Consider the following 23,901-nt stretch of genomic DNA (forward strand, 5'->3'; position numbering starts at 1 on the left):
TCTCAGAAATATGCCTTCTCTGAGTAAACACAAATCATCCCATTCCTTTCTGTACCTCCCTTTAAAGAGCCTTATTGGGATATCTGGTCCACCATTATATGTTGTGTGCTGATGAATCTTACATGCACACACTCACGTTCTTTTGCAAATTTTTACCATGTGAATGATCACAAAGCACACTAAATGTTCTAAAGGGTGCATGCATCCCCTTGTCTGCAGAGCAGGGCCATGGGGACACCGACAGTAGGAAGCCCACTGTGCTGATATTACGTGTTGTTTGGATTGTTGGTGATATAGGAGTCCTTCACCCCACACCCAGTGGAATAAAGAAATCAACGAGTCTCTCTCTAACATTCACAGCAGCGGCTGGACTCCATTTCAACCACTGCAAGAAAATACATCATCTAAATTAACCTTTTGGTTTGAGATAGCTGTAGATTCACATACAGTTGTCAGAGTGATACTCTGTGCCTTTCACCCTCAGTGATCACATCCTGCCTAACTATAGTGCAATACCACAACCGGGAAACTGATGAAGATAAAATCCACAGAACCTTCTTCAGATTTTACCAGTTTTATACACACTTATCTGTGTGTGTGTGCATGCATGTATTTTTTCTATGTAATTTTATCAAATGTGCAGATTTGTATGATCACCACAACAGTCAAGATACAAAAGAGCTTCATCACCACAAGTCTCCCTCATATTGCCCCTTTCTAGCTACTCTCACCTCTGTACCTGCTGGCCACCTTCTTCACCCCTGGCAACCACTCATCTGTTCTCTGTCTTTATAATTTTTTTTTCATTTCAAGAATGTTATATAAGTGGAATTACATGACATGTGGCTTGTAAACACCTGGAGTTGTTTGCTCAGCACCATGTCCTTGAGCTCCATCCACATTGTTGTGTCTCAATTGTTCCATGTTATTGCTGAGTCATATTCTATGCCCCTACCACAGTTTGCTTAATAAAAAATGTATTTTGAGCTCAATGTGATTTTATGACCTACACCAATGCTATAGACTGTGATATGACTCGATGGAGAATTATAGAAACTACCATTTTGCTTCCTAGAACTTCACAATGAAATGAAAAATGAAGTCAATTTTCTGCATATTTTAAATTAAATCTTGCACAGATATTTTAGCCAGCTAAATACCTCAGCCTGGACTATTCTCCCTCTGAATTATCCAAACAATTATCGGAAAACATTTTTTACTTTCATTTAGCACACAGAGAAAGGCTCTTAGTGAAGTAAGTGGTGATAAAGTAACTGGTGGGCATAATTATCAGGATTATTTAGTCTTCTGGCCATTTGCTCCTTCTGAATCTATGGGGAGCTCATGAGAGTTCAAACATTGTACTTTTGGCAAAGGACCCTTGTGCTTTGTCTGCATTTTACTGCTTCCTTTGCACCTGAGAGCAGCTATTTTAGGACTGTCTAGACAATCACCCCAGCTTGAAAGGCCTCTTCCTTTCTTTTTACACAGTCACTGAGTGTAGAAGGTCATAAATAAATGATACTGGCACTTCTCACCTAAGATACTATTCTAATAGACTTGGAAACAAGACACATAAAATTGAGAGGCTTTAATATACATCCCTGGGCTTCGAACACTGGTCAAGTTTTAAACCAACAACAAGAAGGTCTCCTACCATGCACAGCTCTGCCAATGTAGAATGAGAATCACACTTACTGGTTGAACTGCATGGCTAGAATTTGACCAGCTGAGAACTATACAAATGGCAATTTCAAATAACTCAGCCCAAGAGATGTGGAAAGGAATCTGGGGGTGCTCTGTGCTCTGGTTCCACTTCCTTTCTCCAGGCAAGAGGGACTCAGGCTTTAGTGATGGCTCTGAGGTGCACCTTGTGCAGACCACCCTTACCGTGGCAGGGGTATAATGAAGCAAAGAAGGCTTCCCAGCCATCCTCCACAGGACTGTCCTCGTTAGAAGTCCAAAGTCAGTAAATAAGATCCTAGGTAGCCATACCCAGAGTAAATCTACTTCATCTCTCACAGTCCTCTCTTTCAAAGGCTGAGAGATGGTCATGAGAATGCTTCTTGAACTCTCATTCTTCTGGGAATCTTCCTACTCTTACTTGCTGATGGTCACAGTGTTTCTTTTGGAGGCAAAACATGCATCAAGATGGAGATATAACAGGAGACCTATCAGTGATTGGTGAGTTGTATTTGCTTCCTTCTGTTTTACTACAAGCACATTCATTTTTGAATAAGAGACACACACATGTTAATTTTCTGCTAACAGTACACCATTTCCCTTTCACTTTCAGAGCTTTTTACCTCCCTCCCTTTGTCCCATTTTCTCTGCTGCTGGCACAGATAACTGAGTTAGCTCGGGGGACTGAAGTCAAAAGCATTTCTTCTGAATACAAGTTGGGGCATTAGTAACAAGAGCAGCCCAAGAAAGTTCAGCCAAGGGCCCAGTGAAGTCCATTTCATGGCTGCTCATGCAGGAGAACTTTCCTTGGGCCAGGTAATGGGCTAAATGCAGTGTGGGTGGCTAGAATACAAAGTAGATGAATACTCAAGTCTCACTTAAGCAGATTACAATTCTACAGGGGAATAAAACCACAACACCAGGTAGACCAATCCTAGAACAGAACTGAGTCAGAGACATGGATTCCAATTCTGGGGATCAAGGCTTACTAGCAGGATGATGTTGGGCATGTTGCTTGACCACCCCTATGTCCTCACCTGAAAATCAGATAATGATAATATTCTTACCTCACTTTTCTCTCACCTGGTATTTAATAAGATACTGGTAGAGAATTTTATATCATATGTAAAGTTATATTGATAAACTTAAAGCACTCTACAAATGCAAGCCAATACTTCAGTGAGTTTTTATTATGTTCATATACTACCTCATTTCAACCTCAACACTCTCAATCTACTAAACTAGTATAACTCTCTTCCTTTTAGATGAACAAATTAGGCTAAAAGAAGTTAAGTAACCTGATGGAATTAGGGTCTAATGGAGTCCCAACCTGAAGGCCAAATTCTCCAGAGTTGTTAATCATTTCTCAGTTTCCCATTGACAACATCTTCTCATTTTCCAATACTTCACATCTCACTTCCCAGTCACTTTACATAATCCAATCTGTTTTCTATTCTTACTGTTCAGCAAAAACAGGCTTGGTCAAAATTAACCATAAATCCATGTTGTAACGTTCCAGGGGAATCGTTCTGTCTTCCCTTGGCTTGACCTCTCAGCAGCATTAGGCCTAGCTCACCCACCATCTTGATTTGGCTTCTCCCACGGGCCACTTCATCTAAGCCTTTTGTTGCTTCTCCTCCTTCAGTGGTGGTGTTCCTCATGACTCCATTCTTGGCCTGAATCTCTTAATTTAGGCCTTCCTGTGATGCGCCTGTGACCTGTGACCCACCTGACTCAGACGCACTAAGAAACAAGCTGCATGAAGATAGGCAACTTTTTACACTAGTTGCTGAATTCATGGCACCTGGAAGAGTTCCAAGCATACCTCAAGTGCTCAATAAATATTTGATTAATAAAGGAATGGCCTGAAGTGTTTGGGAAAATATCTGCTCCTGGAATACACTCCTGGACTGCTAAATTGGAATCACAGTACATCTAAGGACCTCAATCTCTGATCTTCTGCCACCCGGTCCTGCATCATGCTTTCCTTGGCTGAATACTCTCTCCCTCTTCCTCATTCTTCAGTGTCCAGAGAAGACTTTCCAGACCTACACCTCCACCCCAGACAAGGCAAATCTCCCTGTTGTCCCCTCTTATAGCACTCGCTCTTCTTTGCGGAACTCATCACTACCATCATTTCACACACACCTATATGATTGTTTAATGAATCCCTTCCTCTCCTGCCAGTCTGCCTCTGATCAGATCATGAAGACTTTTATTCACCCATCATATCTCCATTGTCTCATCTAAGACTCATTCAGAGGGGGTTTTCAATAAATAGCATGGAATCAGTATTATATTAATATTGGAGTAATACTATATTGATCTTAATACATCAAAAGTATATGAATATATTATAAAATATATTTCCATTAATATTGAAAAATATGGAATAATATGATTAATATTTAAAGGATGGCACACATTTCTCTCTCTGGCTCAGAGCTCCCCTCTGAATTCCAAACTCACATCTCCATCTAGGAGCTTTACATGTCCACGTGGGTATTTAACGGATTTTCTATTTCAACCAATTCGAAAACCAAACTTAATTTTCCCCCCATAATTACATTTTTTCCCAATACTTTTTCCAGTCAGTAAATGCCATCTCCCCAGCCAGTCACTCAAGCTAGAACTTGGAGTCACATTGAATTCCTCCTTTTCCTTCCCAGGTCCTCTTCCCATATCAAAGCAAGAACCTAGTCCTTTGCTTCTACCTCTAAAATATATTTCAAATCCTACTCAATTCTTTCTCCACATCCACAGCCACAGCTCAAACCCAATCCACCATCAACAGTCAACAGGATGATTGCCACAGCTAAAATGGTCCTCTGTGTCACCTATGATTGGTTATTCTCCTACAATCAACCTATTCTCTTATATAGAACACAAAACATCCATCAAATCACACCTAATTAAGGACTGGTCCCCATTCAGTGGCTTCTCACTGCAGTGGAATGAAGTACACATGCCTTACCTTGGCCTTGCCCATCTATCCACAGAGCCTCACACCACTGGCCCCTTCTCTCACTAGACTCCCAACCCCCCTTTTGCCCATGCTGTTCCCTCTACCTGGAATGATAGTTCCATGTGCTCCCAGCCTCTTGCCCACTCTACATAGCTGACTGCTCCTTGTCATTCCATCCTCAAATTAAATGCCACCTTCTCAGAGGAACCTTCCCTAACACTCTAGCTCAATTAGAATTCACCTTCTACTAGTTGTTATCACAGAAGCCTGTTTGTTTTCTTAACATTGACCACAAAAATTAGGAATCACTGATTACTAATTTACTATTGCTAATTATCTCCAGCAAGATGGAAATAATGGAAAGCTCCAGCAAGATAGGGACCATGTTGGTCTCATTGGCCATTTCATCCCCAGCACCTAAAACAGAGCCTAGCACATAAGAGATTCTCAATAAATAGTCATTGTGTGAATGAAGAGAGAAGGACAAGTTAAATTAGTATGGTTCTAACAGAGCATTGGTCACCAAGGATTGGGGGGTGGAGGGAGGGGTTGACTATAAAAGGGGCAGCATGAGGGAATCTGGGGGGTTTGATGGAACCCTTGTGCATTCCAATTTGTGGTAGTAGTAGCTACATGACTCCAGGCACTTGTCAAAACTCATAGAACTGTACCCCCCAGAAGGGGAATTTAACTGTGTGTAAATTAAAACAATAAATTAATAAAATTATTATGGTTTTATACTCCAAGTCAACCCAGAAAACTCTAAGAATCCAAGGATCCTGGGTTTGGGACTCTTTTGAGGGAGTCAGTTAACTTCTGTGTTCATGGTCAAATACTGATTCAGACCTTACTACCCCAGTTCTCGTTTATCAGTTTCAAGAAAGGAAATGGGAAACAAAATAAAGAGGCAGATGATAAACAGTACAAGAAAAGATATCGTGGTAAAATAATATTTTAAATAATCATGTGATAAAATGTCAGCATGTATTTGTGCCATTTGGCTCTGTTTGTATTGGATCACCCCAGCCATGCAGCGGCTGTGGGTTGATTTCCTAACGGTGCCTCCCATGTATACACCCACGGCTGACCTCTGCTTTGTGAAGGAGATAATGACTCAACTTCACACAATATAATGGCAAGAGCTATCCCTTCTTGGGATGGCTGTTACACACAAGGAATTAGAGTTTCACAGCCAGACAACGTTTCTCTCTCAAAATATATCACAATTGACTTTCCCTAAAACGAACTTATATGGGTTGATAAATTGGTGTCTTATGCCAAATTATTACTCATCATTATATATCACCCAACATATGTTACTGAAATACCCCGTCTATCATGGGAAATGCAGGATGCAGAGATATTAATAAATGATTTAAACACAAATGGCATTCTCTAAAAGTAAGCACATGAATTTCATCTTGTGACCTCCCCCCTCCATCTTCCTCTACTACTGACTTTCATCCATTAGAACATGTTGATGGATATACCATTTCAAAATGACATTTTTGGCTATCTGACTCGGTTTGGGGAAAGGGAAATGGTGAGCTAATTTCCTCTTTTATCAGGCTGAATCACTGAACTAGTTCTGTTGCTATGCACGCACAAGTCAATGCCATAGCAACCTCCCAGTTTGCTCTTAAACATGCAACAGCAAAACGGCACTAATAAACGATTTTACTTGTTTTCTTAGTAGTTAAAATTTTAGTCCATATTTTACAGCACAGGATCTTGGAGTCTTGTCATTACCAACTGCCACATATATCATCTATACGTATACAATGCCAATGCTTAGCTCTTGGAAAAGTCTCCAATAGTTTCCTTTTATTCTTCCCACTCTCTAAATGACAAATTCAAAGTTTGTACATTAGATAGTATAGGATCCTCCTTATGAGGATCCTAAATTAATTGGGACTAAACTATATGACTTAAAATTCATGATCTGATGAAATGTAGAAATGCTTGAACTTCTCATATACTTTTTAAAGTAAATTCAGTGACAGTGCAATGATCACTTGCTATGTACTAGGGACTGTGCTAGGTTCCAGAAAGAAATAATACAAAATCTTTACTCTCAAGGGATTCTGAAGACCCCGCAGAGGCAGCCCTAAGAGCATCTTGTGTCTGCGAGTTCTTGCTCGAGAAAATAAGGGATGGGTACTCTTAAATTCTACTGCCACTGTGGGGTTTAGATTTTTCACCTACAAAATATGTTCTAATATCTGACTTTAGACTAGTTTAGGTAAAATCAATATAAATTGGGAAAATGGTAATCCTTTACATTTTTATTATCCTTGTATGGTTTCTTCCCAAATGTATGCTTTTTTTTTTCACCTGGTTGACCAAAAAATGAGAGTACTCACACTGCTGAAATTCCCTTTGTGAAGCATACTATCTAAACTAATGCTATCTGTAAAATATCTTTGGCTGATTGACTGGATGGATCAATGACTTCTTGAAATGCCCAGAATCGGTATCGGAGTCCATACTTCATATTAACATGATTTAGTTGTCTGTGCTAATATAATAAGGAATTGTTATATTATTATAACATAAATTATAATAAGGAATTAAGACTTATTTTTTTATAGCTGGGCAATAAATTTCATCAAAATTTTAGATAGCTCATCCACCCTTCCATGATCATATGGTTAAGGCATCCATCTGAAGCAGATGAATTTTGGTCATTTACCATTTAAGCATCTACTGATAATTTGAAGGATATACATCAGGTATCGTAGAAGGTATAGACTTTCTCATTGACCAGATGCATTTTTAAATGTCTCAGTGAATGGGCATCTTTTCTCTTCTGATCAGGTTTCTGGTTCTGTTTTCTTGACACAAGGCTTGTTCTTGACACAAAGCTGTCTGGAAGCTGGCTCCTATGACTCTTAGTATACTGTCAAAGCAAAACGTTCACTCCATAGGACTGCCCTGATGGTAACCACAGAACCAGAAGTCCCTTTCTACTTCTTGATGAATCTTATTTTTAAGTTATTTCTATACTATGATGAAGTCATTCTTGCATTTTCAGGAATTTTAACTTGCAGTTTTAATGGATGGCCCCTGAGGTTAATAATCATTTGAAAGTGTATAGAAACACTTAAGCTCAACATCAGTGAGTCTCAGAATGTGGTCCCTGAGCCAGCAGAATCAACCTTAGCTAAGGAACATGTTAAAAATATAGATAAAGTAGATACAACCCCAGGTATTGGTTCCCTTGAGGGCTAAAGAGACCCACGGGTTCTATGGTCATGGCAGATGGGATTCACTGCCATGTCAGATGGCCCTTCTTTGGTGCTGGTGTTTCTGCATGATGAAACTGGACTCAGATGGGATCTCTTTTCACAAGACTTTCATGCTACATTACTGGAATTGTAGTTGGTGTTGGGGTTTAAGATATATTTAGGGGATTTGGATCTCTGGACTGACAATATGATAGCCAGGCCCTGAGCCTCAACAGACTTCAGCTCCTACACTCTGGTTTATTGGACTCACCCCACTCAGCTAAGATGGAGTTGAAGAAGGACAACCACCACACCATGGAGCCTAGAGTGCCTACAACTGAAAGCAGGAGGATTGCATCCAGTATCCATGTGGAATCTGAGCCTCCTCTTGACATAGAGGTGCAACGGACACAACCAATCCAAGGTCCACAGAGAAAAGGTGGCATTGGAGTGGGAAAAGTGGCCATGGTGGCTGATGGGGATGGGGAAGGGCAGGAAGAGATGAGATGTGGAAGCGTTTTTGGGACTTGGAGTTGCCCTGGATGGTGCTTCAGGGGCAATCACTGGACATTGTAAATCCTCCCAGGGCCCACTGAATGGAACGTGGGAGAGTATGGGCTATGATGTGGACTATTGACCATGAGGTGCAGAGATGCCCAGAGATGTACTTACCAAATGCAATGGATGTGTCATGATGAAGGGAGTGAGTGTTGCTGGGGGGGGGGGGAGTGGTGGGGTGGGGGTGGTGGGGTTGAATGGGACCTCATATTTTTTGAATGTAATATTTTTACAAAATGAATAAAAAAAAATACAAGTGCTTGAACCCTACCCCAGACCTACTGAATTGGACACCTTGGGTGTGGGGCCAAGCAGGCTGTGCTTGAACAAGCCCTCCAGGAGATTCCAATGCACACTGGAGTTTGAGAACCACTGATTTATAAAGTACAAATTTCTTTCTTTTTTTTTTTTTAAGTTAGGTTGGTAATTTATTCAGGTAGGGAGGGAAGAGAAATGGGAGAAAACAACAGAGCAGGGGTCCCAGGTAGAGAGGAAGGAGGTGAAAAGGGATAAAGAGGGCTGATTTACAAGCTACAACTCCCCATTTTAGATGATAATCCCCAGGTTTACTTGCATGGCCATGTGGCAGAGGAAAAATGGTGAGAGCGGCGCAGAGGGCAGGAACAGGTCCAGAGGCAAGAGAGCAGGGCAAGAGTGTGCTCAGGCCTTGTGGTTTGCTTTATAAACTATTCAAGTACATATTTCTTATATGAGTTCATACATACACATAATTTAAGAAATAACCCTTTTCTTCTTTTTTGATGTTGTGTTGCTGTGTTTGTTTTGTGTTACTTTTGTTATACTGACAATAGTAATAGAAAATATCCAAATATGATGAATTGTGCCAATCCTAGTATGGTTCTGGCACAAGATCAACTAGTTTCTGATAAGCTAAAAAGTCATTGTAGGGAAGCAGATATGGCCCAATGGATAGATTGTCCACCTACCACAGAGGATGTCCAGGGTTCAAACCCCGGGCCTCCTGACCTGTGTGATGAGCTGGCCCATGCGCAGTGCTGATGAGTGCAAAGAGTGCCCTGTCATGCAGGGGTATCCCCTGCATAGGGGAGCCCCACGTGCAAAGAGTGAGCCCCTCAAGGAGAGCCACCCCACGTGAAAAAAGCGCAGCCTGCCCAGGAGTGGCGCCGCACACATGGAGAGCTGACTCAGCAAGATGATGCAAGAAAGAGAGACACAGATTCCTGGTGCCACTGACAAGAATGCAAGCGGGCAAAGAAGAACACACAGCAAATGGACAGAGAGAGCAGACAATGGGGGGGAGGGGGAAGGGGAGAAAAATTAATATAAATCTTTTTTAAAAAGTCATTGTAAACACTAGTTTCTAGGGGTAATCTACTTAAAATATATTTTATTAGTAGCAGTTATGAGAAGATGCTAATTTGAATAAACTAGCAGTTCAGAACAGAGGAAGGAATAATGGCTTGGGGTCAGAGGGACTTCAGCACTTACAAAGGCCTTCAAGCACTTGCAGGCTAAGTCAAGATTTCTTAACCTTGGTGCTGTTGACATTTGGAGTCAGATAATACTTTGTTGCAGGTGACGGCTATGCTGTGCATTGCAGAGTGTTTAGCAGCATCCCTGGCCTTTACCCACTAGATGCCAGGAGCACCCTACGCTCCCCCAGGTTTGACAACTATAAATGTCTAGATATTGCCAAATGCCTTCTGGCAGACAAGTCATCTCGGCTGAGAATGACTGGATTAAATAATCTGGACCAGTTCCACTAACACACGGATTCTCAACCCTAGCTGCACAGTAGAACCAATCCTGATGGCCTACAGCCATTCCATCCTGGTTGTAGCAGATCTCTGTGGGTGGGGATCAGTGATCAGTATTTGTTAAAATCTCACCAGGTAGTGCTAAGGTGCAGCCAAGACAGATAAGCATTGTACTGACATCATTGTGCCTTCAAGTCCTTACCTGGGAGATGGGTCTAATACCACATGTTCTAACCACCACACAGGGATATGGTGAGAAAGATGGTTCTAGGAAGCATTTGGGATGCAAAGCATTGATGTTAAAATTAGCTGAGAAAATTAAATGCATTTTTAAAAGTTGCCATGAAAATGAAAGGTTGTATCCAGTTCTTTGTTATGAATTAGGATGCTTTACAATCATTGACTCTGAGACCTGAGCCCATTCACAATAGGAAAGAGAGGTGAAGAATTCACAAAGTCTCTCTTGAGAGTAAACCTGTGTCATTATTTAATCCTTCAGGGACAGAAAACTATATCAAATCAGATCAAATAGAATGATAATGCCAATAAGCCAATCCTAAATGTTCGAATATAATTAATAATTATTAATTATTACCTGCTATCTTTAAAAGTCAGATGTGGTCTACAAAAGAAGCCTAATGGAATGTGGTGATGATTAATAATTCAACACATTGTTAAAATATCACTGTTTGACAATCTCAAAACCTGGCTTCTTCCTATAGTAAAATGATTTTATTAGTAGAGTTATTTTTACTTGAATAACTACATTACATGCAAAAATACTTATGATAACTTATTGACTCAGAATCGTCCCCTTTTAAAGAAAGAAGTAGTAGTTGCAAGCTCAGGAGAAATATAAAAATAATTGTTTCTTTCAGTCCTTTAAAAATAATTACCTCTACAGAGAGTAAAGATGATATTGCTGTTTCAAGGTAACTAATAGCCTATGTTTAATTCATTTCATGTGCCTGGACATTCCATTGCTTGGAGAAAATTGAAGAAACAGAGGTGCTCTTGTAGCTACATAAATTGTATCATTGCCAGCAGCCTCATCAATTGAAAATGAGACCTCGTTGATATTCTTTCCTTTGTTTCTTCTTGAAATGACCAGAAAATAGGAAAAGAGTAAGTGATAAAAAGAAAAAGAGTACCAAGCTATGGTTGCCAAGGCAACCATGATCATCTCTCCTTTGAACCTTGGTGGAATATCCACTGCAGTTGAATCCAAGGTCATGTTTCCCCAGGAAGCTTATATAAGTTCAAAGCCCTTATTATATACAACCGTGTCATTCTAATCAGGCAGGTGATGACAGGGCATAGAGAAACTGAAATGCCCATGACATTCCCATTATGGAAGAGAGATGGGAGACTGCCGCTTGTGAATATGCGCAAGAGCCACAAGAACATTTCCCCCCACTCCATTCCATTCCACAAGGATTTGTGGCACTATACTGGCTACTTACTGCCATGCATAGAAATGTGGGTTCCACCTGTAGACTATGTAATAACCACTGGTTAAATGAAGGCAAGCCCCTTGTAGATTCCCATGACTATCCAGAGCTATGCCAAACTCTACAGAATGGCTGGTATGCACTCTCTACATATTACCACTCATGGACACTTTCCCTTAAAGATGAGTATTTATGGTAATCAGCTTAACTTCATAGTGAAGAGAAGAAAACTTGTTCCATATAATTTTGAAGAAACAATTACTCTGCATTTGACATTGCCTTCAGAAAGGAAGGAGATTTTGTGCTCCCCAGGAGATGGTCAATATCTGGGAGGCTGGGCAGCCAGAGAACCATGGACAAATCATCTTATTCTTGTTTTTTTTTTTTTGTTTTTTTTGCACAAAAGGGACAACTCTTTCCTCAAAGGTGGATGGGAAGGTGCATCATGAGGATGGAGATGAGCTTGGATAAGCATTTTACCGCTGGTGGTGATTTGAAGTAATACATGCATTTGGGAAAGAATTTGATGAAAAAAAGGACACCCACTGAACTGATAGTGTGATAAAGCACTCCCCAATTTCCCCCTCTTGGTGAGATCTTCCTTAGTAACCTCAACCCCATTTTCCTGGCATCTCCCTTCCCTGCTGTTTTTTTTTCTTTTAATTTCTTTTTCTTTTTCATGACTCTAACATGCTTGTCACCATCACCCTTACTTTAAATTTTATATCTACTTGTTGGCTATCCCTGACATAACAGAATGTTAAGTACCACCAGGGCATGGTTTTGTATCTGTTTTGCTCAAAGCTGTATTCCCAAAATCTAGAAGAGTGCCTGCACGTAGTACATATTCTATCAATAAATATTGAGTACATCCATGAACAAGAGAAAAGGAATATACTCTCCTTTGATCTAAATGAAGGAGGTAGACATTGCAGAGATTGTATTTTCCAAAGACAAAAAGGAAGCATTAGTTGAAGAGAATTTGAAAAATATATTTTAATATACTAGGAAGAGATCAATTGTTTTTGTTAGAAAAACTAAGGGAATGAAAGAGATGCCATTCCCCAGAGCACTACCTATCAAATACAGTAAACACAGTGGTTGCTTAGAGGGAGAAGTTCTTGAAATACTAGAAATTATCATGTATAAAGAAGGGATGTTGCTTGTATTACAGCTATATTGAGGCTAGGTGTCAGCCTGGACAAGGAAAAACACCCCAAGCCAGGAGACACCAGGTCTTCAGAATCTGGGGCTGTACATCTGAATTCTTGCTCTGCCTCTTTTTTTTTCTTTTTTCTTTTGTCTTTATTTATTTTTTTAATGTTACATTAAAAAAATATGAGGTCCCCATTTACCCCCCACCCCCCTCACCCCACTCCTCCCCCCATAACAACAACCTCCTCCATCATCGTGAGACATTCATTGCATATGGTGAATACATCTCTGAGCACCGCTGCACCTCATGGTCAATGGTCCACACCATAGTCCACACTCTCCCACAGTCCACCCAGTGGGCAATGGGAGGACATACAGTGTCCAGTACCTGTCCCTGCAGCACCACCCAGGACAACTCCAAGTCTCGAAAACACCCCCACATCACATCTCTTCCTCCCACTCCCTATCCCCAGCAGGCACCATGGCCACTTTCTCCACCCCAATGCCACATTTTCTTTGATTACTAATCACAATAGTTCATGAATAGAATATCAGTAAGTCCACTCTAATCCATACTCTATTCCTCCATCCTGTGGACCTTAGAATGGTTGTGTCCACTCCACATCTATATCAAGAGGGGGCTTAGATTTCACATGGATGCTGGTTGCAATTATGCTTTCAGTTGTAGGCACTCTTGGCTCCCTGGTGTGGTGGTTGATTTTCTTCACCTCCATGTTAGCTGAGTGGGGTAAGTCCAACAAACTAGAGTGTAGGAGTTACAAGTCAGTTGAGACTCAGGGCCTGGCTATCACATGGTCAGTCCACAGATTCAGGTCCCCTGGGTATACATTAAACCACAGCACCAACTACAGTTCTGGTTAAAGTAACAGGAGAGACTTGTGGACAAAGATCACATCTGAATCCAGCTCCATCACACAGAAACACAAACTCCAAAGTAGGACCAACTGACGTGGCACTGAACTCCACCTGCCATGACCATAGAACCCGTGGGTCTCTGTAGCCCTCAGAAGAACCAATACCTGGGGTTGTATCTACTTTATCTGTCTCTGGGACTCTGCTCACGTGTGCATAAGGGCAACCCCTCTGATAACCTCCCGGCTCTTTTTGGAGACTCATAGCCATATAAACTCATTTGTCCTTTCCATTTCCCCCTTGCTCTGTCTCTTAATGCCTGTAGAGTCTGAGAAGTTAGAGAACCTTCCAAGCTTCAGTTTTCCCATTTTATAAAGCCATGTCTTACAAGATTGCTGTGAGGGCGAAATGAAATGGTGTATGTAATAAACCCAGAATTTGGAACACAAGAGACGTGATGGACACTCTCTCTGTTGCTTATCTGTTGCTATCACCCACCCTAGCTCTGCCCTTACTAGCTGTAGCCTTGCTCAAGTCACTTAGTCCCCCTGGGCTTCAGGTCCCTTTCTTACAGCATAAAGAGGTTGGGTTAGAATGATTCCAAATAGACCTTCCAATATGAAAATCCTGTATGCAGAATTTTGCTTCCCCAAATATGTAATAATGGGACTTGGTGAAATAACAAGATCTTTTAAATAGAAACTAGACTGAGGTTTAGAGGCTTATTAAGTATTGTGAATTGTTCATTTTATGATTACATACTCATAACCTTAAAATTATTCTTTAAAAAGACTTCTGTAAGAAAAGTTTCCCATTTCTTAGCAGTTTGAACTCCAGAGAGTTTTCCAATATTTGGAAGGGACTGAGGGAGTCCAATATTTAAAAGATGAATATAATTTGGTGCTGAAATCTTCCTTTTGTATTTATGATTACATCCCAAATTAGAATCCTATAGAAGTGTGGTGGAGAAATATCAAGAGACTTCCTAAGAATCCAGCAGGGTTTTATATAGATTTTCATTTATTTACACCTTAAATTTGGTATTCGTTTACAAGTTCCCACCTTTCTACTGCCCAAAACAAGAAGAATTTCACAACTTGTGAATCAGGAACAACAGAAGACAATAAAGTTACTAGACAAATTATGTTCCTCTTTGAGTCATATGGAATCCATAACATAGCTTAAAGTTAGCGTTTACATTACAAAGACATTTACTTCAGATTAGCAGAAAGGAATTTGGGAGTTCCCATCTAGTTTATAAAAATCCTTTTAAAATGGTATATATTCAAAGAGTTCCCAGGGAGAAAAAATCTAATTCTATTACTTTTGACAAAAAAAAAGGGTATGAAATATTTCCAAATACACTAGTGGAAAAGCCCTCCCTTTAGTCAAAACACAAATTTTTAATTTTTTAATGAATGCCTTGATGTGAGAAACACACCTTCGGGTCATGTTCAAATAACACACACAATACACCACCCACTTCTCCCACTTCCTCCTGTAACCAGAAAATGGAATTTTCTATTGGAACCATGCACACCTTTTCAACTTCCTCGAAGATAATGGCTTTAACCCATTAAACAATAACAAGACATAATTAGGGCTGAAATTAGTCAAAATGAATAAAACAATTTTAAAAATAAAAATAAACCTTAAACTCTAATATATTCTTGCCTAGATAATATGCTACTATATTAAAATAAACATTCATATCGAATAATTAAATACAGATGACCTAGAAACACCCAACTTACAAATATCCTGTACATGGGAACAGACCGCCCAAGAGAGCCACACCAGGAACAGGGAAGGCTCTCTCCAGATTTCCAGGTGGGAGAAGGATTCCCCTAGGATTCCCTTTGATCTCTTCCTGCTGGATGGCAAAGGTTCAGAGTTGGTAGTGATTAGAGTAGAAAGGGGAAGTGGGAATCCATGTTTCTTGTGTCACTGCAGTACTCCCTTCGTACCACTCTCACCAAGGAATCCATTTCCCATAAATGTTACAAAGAGGCTTCGGTTCCCAGGCCAGTCCATCAGAAGTTTGTTGGACCCACAGTGCAGCTGGAACTGTGCTATTAATACTAGGCTGACTTCCCACTTGGAACCTAACCCTAGCCCTGACAGTGCTCGTCAGCTCTGTTATGGTTAAATGGACTTGTGGGCGGTCCTGGGAGCCTGCCAGTTAGAACATCCTTTCTGTGGGAAAATTCCTGCTGAATCCCAAACAACCGACTGACAAACTGGTTTTAGACCATATGTTTGGAGACCCTTAGGCATTTACCAATCATTCCTCACTTCTCCCTTTTGGAAATGCTTGGGTAATCATTATGGTAAACCTTGTGCAGATAGACTTAAGACAGGTCCAACACTCAGCACATGACCTGCTCTGTGGGAAGTGATGGAAATATGTTACTCTCATGATTAATAAGGGAACAGATCTGCCCCTTCCTGGCACACACATATACACAAACATACATACTCCACCATACGGTGTTCCATGCAAATATAAATTTTCATCCATACTGAAATGAATTGTCTTTTCTTGGGGGAAAGCTGAACAATAATCCAAGCTCAAGCTGTGCACTTAAATGTCATTATCTTATGGCGGGGAATTATTTGTGCTCATTCATCCACATTCTTAAGTGGCCTTCCTGAGACCAAAAAGACAACCGTAGGACAACTGGCCAAAGCTTGGGTATGTTCAGCCATGGGACAGGAAGTGAATGACTTGTAACCAAATTAGACTTGGGACCACAGTAATGCCATGTTCAAATCATCTGACTTCAAATCAACTTACTATTACATAACAGTCCTCTTGAATAAATGGAATTTATGTGTGCCAAAGATACTGCGCTCAATGACAAAGAAATAGTTCTGCACAAGTTGAAGAATTACGAATTCAAATGGTTTTATACACACATACATATTCATATATAGATAGCTAACAATGTAACAGAGGAGATGCCAGATGATTACATTAGAATTTGTAATGTGTTAGGGGATAAAGGATATTTACTGCCTAGAACCTTAGAAACACACATCTAAACGAAGCAATGGGGACACTGAAGCAGATACTTCTGGTATACCTTCTGTATATTCATCAGAAGGAGGCCAAGGCCTTATTTAATTAAAGACAACATTGAAAACCCTGGAGACCAGAGTAGTGCATTAAAGAGCAATGAGTTCTTAGGTCAGTTGATCAAATGGTGAGAGCTGAGATGAGGGTCAAGCTCAATGTAGTGATTTGTCCTCCAAAGAAGGGGCCAGAACAGAGACTTTGGGCCATCTGAACAATCTCCCCTCCCATCTCCATTACACAGTCAATAATGATACTTTGGCTTTGGTGTTAGATACCTTTCTGACTTAATTGTCACCAAGGATAAAAATTCTAGCACCCAAAGGAATCTGAAATTAAGTATGAATGGAAGTGGATTGATTTCTTAAAGATTAATGCCTGAAAATGATTTTTTTAAAGATCTATTTTTTTAATTTATTTATTCCCTGCCCCCCCCCCAACCTTGCCGCTTGCTTGCTGTCTGCTCTCTGTGTTCATTTGCTGCGCACTCTTCTGTGTCTGCTTGTCTCCCTTTGCTGCATCATCTTGCTATGCCAGCTATCCATAGGCTCAGGCTGTGAGCTCTCCGCAGTGCTTGCAGGCAAGCCTGCCTTCACAAGGAGGCCCTGGGACGCGAACCCAGGGCCTCCCCTATGGTAGCCCAATGGATTGAGCCACATTTCCTTCCCTGAAAATGATCTTTTAATCGACACATAAGATGAACATATATCTATGTGTGTATATATACATATACTACATATACATGTGTATGTATATATATGTGTATATATATATATTTTTCATGCTATATGGATGTCAATTGATCTTTGAAAAGGCCTTCAAATGTTATTCAGTCTGAACGTTAGTACCACATCTATCTGTAAGTAGCTTATTTGAAATTACTGCCTCACTAATTAAGATGTTTCCCAAACTGAACATAAGTTGCAATCATGTACATCTGCATCATTGTGAAAAGCATCATCCTTTGCACTATCGTGGAAGTGTCAACATAAAACCACCCTGCAGAGAAGCTGCAGCTCCTTGAAAGTTGTTCAGTATGATTAACGAATGGAGGTGACCTCTAGACAAAAGGGTTTTCTGATAGACGTTTGGAAAGAAGGCAACAAATAATTTTCCCATTCAAATTAGGTTAAAAAGGCAAAAAAAAAGTTCTATTTTCAAGTCACCCTGTGTACTAAACTCCTTCCTTTCAGAGAATGTACCAGTCTTGACCAGTGCTTAGCAGTCTTTAGCGTTCAGATATTTGCTGTGGTGACCTTGTTTGCTCAGGGGCAACTATCTCAGTTGCACAGTAATGCTTATGCTGTGGCAGATATGTCAATCTGGGTTAAGTGCCCCACACTCATTTCTTGGTAGTTAAGCAAATCCAGTTTAGGATAAGGAGTTTGACTCTGTGGCAAATAGCCCAAATGAATTTTTGCCTGACCCCCTCACTCCTCCTTGTTTCAATTCCCCTTTCCCTAATTGTTTTGCCTCCTCTCAGCACTTTCTGGCCACTCTCTTTGACATCATTATTGGAGAAGGGGTGCCCATAAAGTGGGTGCAGCCATATTCTAGAAAGGTCATTGCCCAGGATTTCTAGCAAGCCAACAATCTTTTGTGACTGCATCAAACAAACCTTTTATGCAAAGAGATGGTGAGAATACTTGAAAGGGCACAGACATGGGTCATCCTAAAGCTAAGAAAACAGGTTGGATTTTTGATGTCTGCTGGCTAATGAATGGTTATATATTCGGCAGAATTTGGTCTTCCAGCAAACTGGTTGCTACATTGTGGCGTGGTAGTCAACCTTTATCAGCTTGCACTTCTTCACTGGTTTCATTATCTACCAAAGAAAATCTAACAGTCGTGACAGTCCAAATTGACTTGGGCCAGGTTGCACCACTTACCCCATGAGTTTGCTGTGATGATAAAATGAGATAATAATTACAAAGCACTTAGGACAGTGCCAGGAACATGAAAAGAGCCCATTAAATGTTCACTGCACCAGCACCACCAGCACTATTACCAGTTGTTAAGAAAGGAGGATGACTACATTATAAATTTTAGTTACAGAGGGAACGTGACCATGACAGAGTAAACTAAAAAAGGAAAACAGACTCACGTATATAGTTCTTCTGTATAAAAGGATGCCCCTTAGTTCATAAGCATCAATATATTTTCCCCACAGTCCATCTATGCCCTTTCTCCATTACCATGGAGTCTGACCCCATTAAATGAATGATAGATTTCAGTGTGGCACTGGACAAAGTTTTCTGGCACCTTTGTGCACCAGACAGCAAAAGTAAGCCAAAATAATTCAGATGGATGGAAGAACTACAGATGTCAGGCACTAATTAACCAAGACAGTGAATCCACAATGGTATGCACTGGGTCCCACCAGGCACAACATCTTCATCAATGACTTACATAAAGGCATAGGTTGTGCTTACGAAATATTCAAATATTCCATATCAAATATGGAAGAATAGATAATATGACAGAAGAACTAGGACTTTCAAATATAGTTTTAATTTCTATATAATAACGTTATTTGATCAAAAGGTTTGAATCCAACTAAAACAAAAAGCTTCAAGAAATTTGAGATAAATTGGCATTTAAACTGTAACAAAATAATCGGGCATGCTGAGGCGACTTGAGTTTAATTTTTGTGAAAAAGAAGAGTTAGATTTCTTGCATTGTCCACTAAGCTCAAACGACCCCAAAATCTGACAAAGCTGCTAGAATAGGTAATGGAAATTTGGGCTACATGAACAGAACTTGGGCTACATGAACAGAACACGTGCAGGACTAAGCTTTGTTCTGGGGGCCACGCCCTTGAAAGACATGAATGCACCCAGCAAGCCCTAAGGAAGACAGCGTGGATGGGGAGAGAAAGGTTCTGGGGACACTGCCATTTGACAAACCTTTGAAGTTCACAAAAGGACATGGTGTTGCTTAGTCTGTAGGTGTGGGGACTGTGGAGGTAACAGAAAAACTGACTTAAAATATTCAAATAGCTGTCAGGGGGATGCAGTAATAGATCTGGCCTATCTTTCAAGAGCAGAGTTAAAATGACTGAATGGGAATTCCAGGGAGTAGGCCTAAGGTCTCTCCCAAGGAGACCTTTTCTGAAGAAAACATTCACCCAAGGATAAGTGACTTAGGGGGAAGAGGACTCATATCACCCAAAGGTTCATCCAGACAGCCATTTGATTATCCATCCAGAATGCTGTGAAAAGAACTCCTGCTTTGGGTGAGAAGCCAAATATGTGACCTTTGAGGGTCCCAACCACTGTGATGATTTCTCTTTGCCAAGTTTCAGTGAGCAATAGGAAGAGGAGGGAGAGGTTCATAAAGGCGGAAGGAGATGCTTTCCCCCTTGAAAATGGGGGACGAGAGAGTCACTGGTGGCTCAAGAGTATAGCAGGTACTGGATAAATTAATTAGCATAAATCAAAGATAAAATGGATTTATGCTAATTAAGTAATAAAGATCCAGCCCAAACTTTAGAGTTTTGTTAATGCTGATCCAGTCTCAAAGACATCGAGTATTTTCCTATGGACTCATCCATCCCCTGTGTCGAATGGAGTGATGCCCTCTGTTTTACCATGTCCCCCACAACACCTTAGGTACAAGGCATGGAGCAGGTGCTCTCTGACTGTTTGATGCTTGGGTAACTTTCTCCTTTTTCTCCAGGGGGTTCAGGTTAAAGAACGAGGAATAATTAGTCAACAGTGGAAATTCTAGTTTGGCGAAGTGGCTATTTGCTCGACTGCTTTCACCAAGGTATATGATGACCCGTATATGATGACCCTGACCTAATTTGAAGGATTTTGACCTCGAGCTGATAAAAACACAGTTTTGCTGTTTGGTGACAAAATATCACCATAGTGTATCAATGTGCTTTTATTTCTTAAATCTTTTGATCGCTGTTAATATTTCTTTCTCTTTTTTTTTTTAAAAAGTACTTTCTTATGCATGGGGGGGACATTAAAGAATCTTCCCACACTACTATAAAAGACTGCAGTGATCTATGTGACTTAACATTGTAAATTATATAGTATACGTTAATGTAGTTTATGTACCTTTTAATGCCTAACAACATTTTCTAGAAGATTCATGCCTATCTAAGCACTAGATACTTAAATTATGCCAAAGCAAATTGAGAATTTATCACATAATTAAGTAATATTTACCACATTACTCTGACCCAGAAATGAGTAAAATGATGCCACAGGGGTAAAGCGAGGTTAGAACATTATTGTACATGCCCTACATTTTCAAGTCTCCCCTTTACATCTTTGTTGCTGTGCTGTCTACACACACAGTACTAGATAGGCCTCCGTCTCTTACCGACTCATTTTCAAACTTTTGTTGCTGGGGAATTTCATCTCAGTCATGTTCCCCACCAGTAGCATGATATTCAGGTCAAATCAAAATGCCAGAACACTCCCTCCTGCAATATCCAAGTACTCTGCTGTGGGTTTTCATTACATTGGTGTTGTGCTTATGAACAGCCCCAAACTGCACTGCATTTGGAAGTCATTTTCTTTCAGTTACCTTTAATAATTAACTTCAAATGACAGACAGATACCCAGCGGATCATTCTTTACAGCCACCAGTTCATCAATGGACTTGATTGCTTCCAGAGCAATAGGGATGGATGAAATCCAAGAGCATCGGGGTGATTTGTAGGATTCCTGGTGTTTCCCCCATTCTGTTGGTGGGAAATGCTTTCTCTTTTAAGCTGAATGAAGGATAGATGTTGTTTAGGCAGCCAGCATCCAATACTCTCCTTTGCGAGTGTCAGCGGACCAGATTGCTAGTTCTATCCATTGAATTCAAACAGCAATAGGATTTTTTTCCCTCCTTTCTTTCTCCAAAGTTGGGAGCACTTTTCAGAGATGGGGTCTCTGTGGCTAGCTGCACCTCTTCTGCCTGTGTGACGGAGAGCACTGCACCCTGCGCTGCAAAGTCACTTAAAGCCCATCGATGATCTTGGGTGCCTTACAAGTCATGACCAGCAGTGCACTCGGAGCCCATGAGTTTCTTGGTAAATACATGATGCATGGATAATAGAGGAGTTAGAAACCCTAACCAGATCTGCTTTATCTCAAACCTGGGGTCTTAATTATATTTTCTTTTATAATTGGGATATAATTCACATGCCATACAATTCACCATTTTAAAGTGCACAAGTCAGCGATTTTTAGTATATTCACAGAATTGTGCAACCATCACCATGATCTAATCCAGAATATTTTCGTCAGCCCCTCCAAAACTACAACCCCATGCCCACTAGCTGTCATTCCTCATCCCCCCCTTCCCCTGGTCCTTGGCAACCACTAACATACTTTCTGTCTATGTACATTTACCAATTCTGGACATTTCATGTAAGTGGACTGACTCAGTATATGTGGCCTTTTGCAACTGGCCTCTTGCACGTAGCATGTTTTCATAGTTTGTCCACATTGTAGCATGCATCAGTATTGCAGTCCTTTTTATGGCTGCATTCTATTCCATTATATGGATAGACCACCTTTTATTTATACATTCATCTGTTGATGGACATTTGGGTTGTTCCCACTTTCTGGCTATTAGGAATAATGCCACGATGAATATTCACGTACAGGTTTTGCACAAATAGATGCTTTCATCCCTCAGGGGTGTGTACTGAGGAGAGGAATTGCTTGGTAGTATGATAACTCTATGTCTTAACTATATTTTAATTGTTTTCCTCAGGTAGCCAGGAGTGAGTGCTCTCCTGTAAATTCCCTTATAATTTAGTAACTCTACTGCCTTTTTTTTAAACCCTTGCCAAAATGACTTTTATTCATATTTGCTAGGAATAATCAGTGGCAGTTTATGACACCTTATGATTTGTCCAGATGGGAAGAAGGTTTATGAATTCAGTAAATGCCATTTTGAAAAGGGTCTTCAGTCAGAAATAATTTACCAAGTTCAGGACAGTCCACTAGCAAAATGTAGTACTATTCCTTCAGTACTTTATAAATGGAATTTTTCTCTACTTGTATCCATCTCCTGGGGCTTATGGGCCCTTCCATAGTCTCCATATTTAGAATCAAAGGTTCCTTTCTGAAGTGATCTTAATTTTAAGGTAAAATGTGGTTCAAGTTCCTGCATTCCTACTTTCTTTTCACTCTTAGCTATGTATCTGTGAAATCTGAAGAAGATATAATCCCGCTGATTGTGGAATGTGGCAACCTGCTTTAACGATGAATTGAGGATTATGGAGAAACAGAGATGGAAACATACATCCAATGGAATGACCCAGACATGTTGTAAAATTATTCAGAATTATTTCAGGAATGCGCTCTGTGGGGTCCTTGCCTCTTCTCTTAATTTCTTTCCACAAACATGGCAAGTGGCTCAAAATAAGTCCCTTTGGTGTTTTATGATCTTTTTAAATAATGGTCAGATTTGTGACATCTCTTGAGATGCACTGTGGAATAAATTTTTTCAGAGCCAGTCCTCTTCTGTGATAAACATGTGAGTTTGGTATAACAGTAGAGAGCTGTTCACAGAGCCGTACTGTTCTCCCATAAGGGCTCTCTGATGTGATGAGAATCTTGGGAGAAGTCTGTTGAAGTAAGAAGCAAATTCATCTGGAGCTTCATCATGAACGAACAAACTCTTTGCCATTAGGGCCTACTATGGTCTCATTAGTACTCACTGGCTATCGATGGTCTTGGGTATAAATTCCCCTATAATTTAGTCACTATTGCTTTTTTTTAAAGATTTATTTATTTATTTCTCTCCCCCTTCCTGCCGTTGTCTGTTATCTGTGTCCATTCGCTGTGTGTTCTTCTGTGTCCACTTGCATTCTCATGAGGCGGCATTGGGGATCTGTGTCTCTTTTTGTTGCGTCATCTTGCTGCATTAGCTCTCCGTGTGTGGCACCACCCTGGGCAGGCTGCAGTTTCATGCCGGGTGACTCTCCTTGTGCAGGGGCCACTCCTTGCGCAGGGGCACCCTTACACAGGGGCATCCCTGCATGGGCTGGCACTCCTTGTGTGCAGCAACACGGCGCGTGGGCCAGCTCACCACAGGAGCCAGGAGGCCCTGGGTATCAAACACTTGGACCGCCTATATGGTAGGTGGATGCTCTGTTGAGCCACATCTGCTTCTCTCTACTACCTTTTTATACTAGGAAAAATCAGTTTAGGATATT

At 40.6% G+C, this 23,901-nt stretch overlaps 1 protein-coding gene and 1 pseudogene across 2 annotated transcripts in view; both read right to left on the reverse strand.

Annotated features, from left to right (window-relative positions):
* The window catches only part of ARHGAP6 (Rho GTPase activating protein 6), a 535,211-nt gene that overhangs the window by 192,529 nt on the left and 318,781 nt on the right, over positions 1-23,901 (reverse strand). The window lies entirely within an intron of this gene.
* On the reverse strand, positions 22,675-23,896 carry LOC139438036 (ribosome production factor 1 pseudogene; annotated as a pseudogene).

Source organism: Dasypus novemcinctus, chromosome X, assembly GCF_030445035.2.
Source record: "Dasypus novemcinctus isolate mDasNov1 chromosome X, mDasNov1.1.hap2, whole genome shotgun sequence".
In the NCBI taxonomy this organism is placed as follows: Eukaryota; Metazoa; Chordata; class Mammalia; order Cingulata; family Dasypodidae; genus Dasypus; species Dasypus novemcinctus.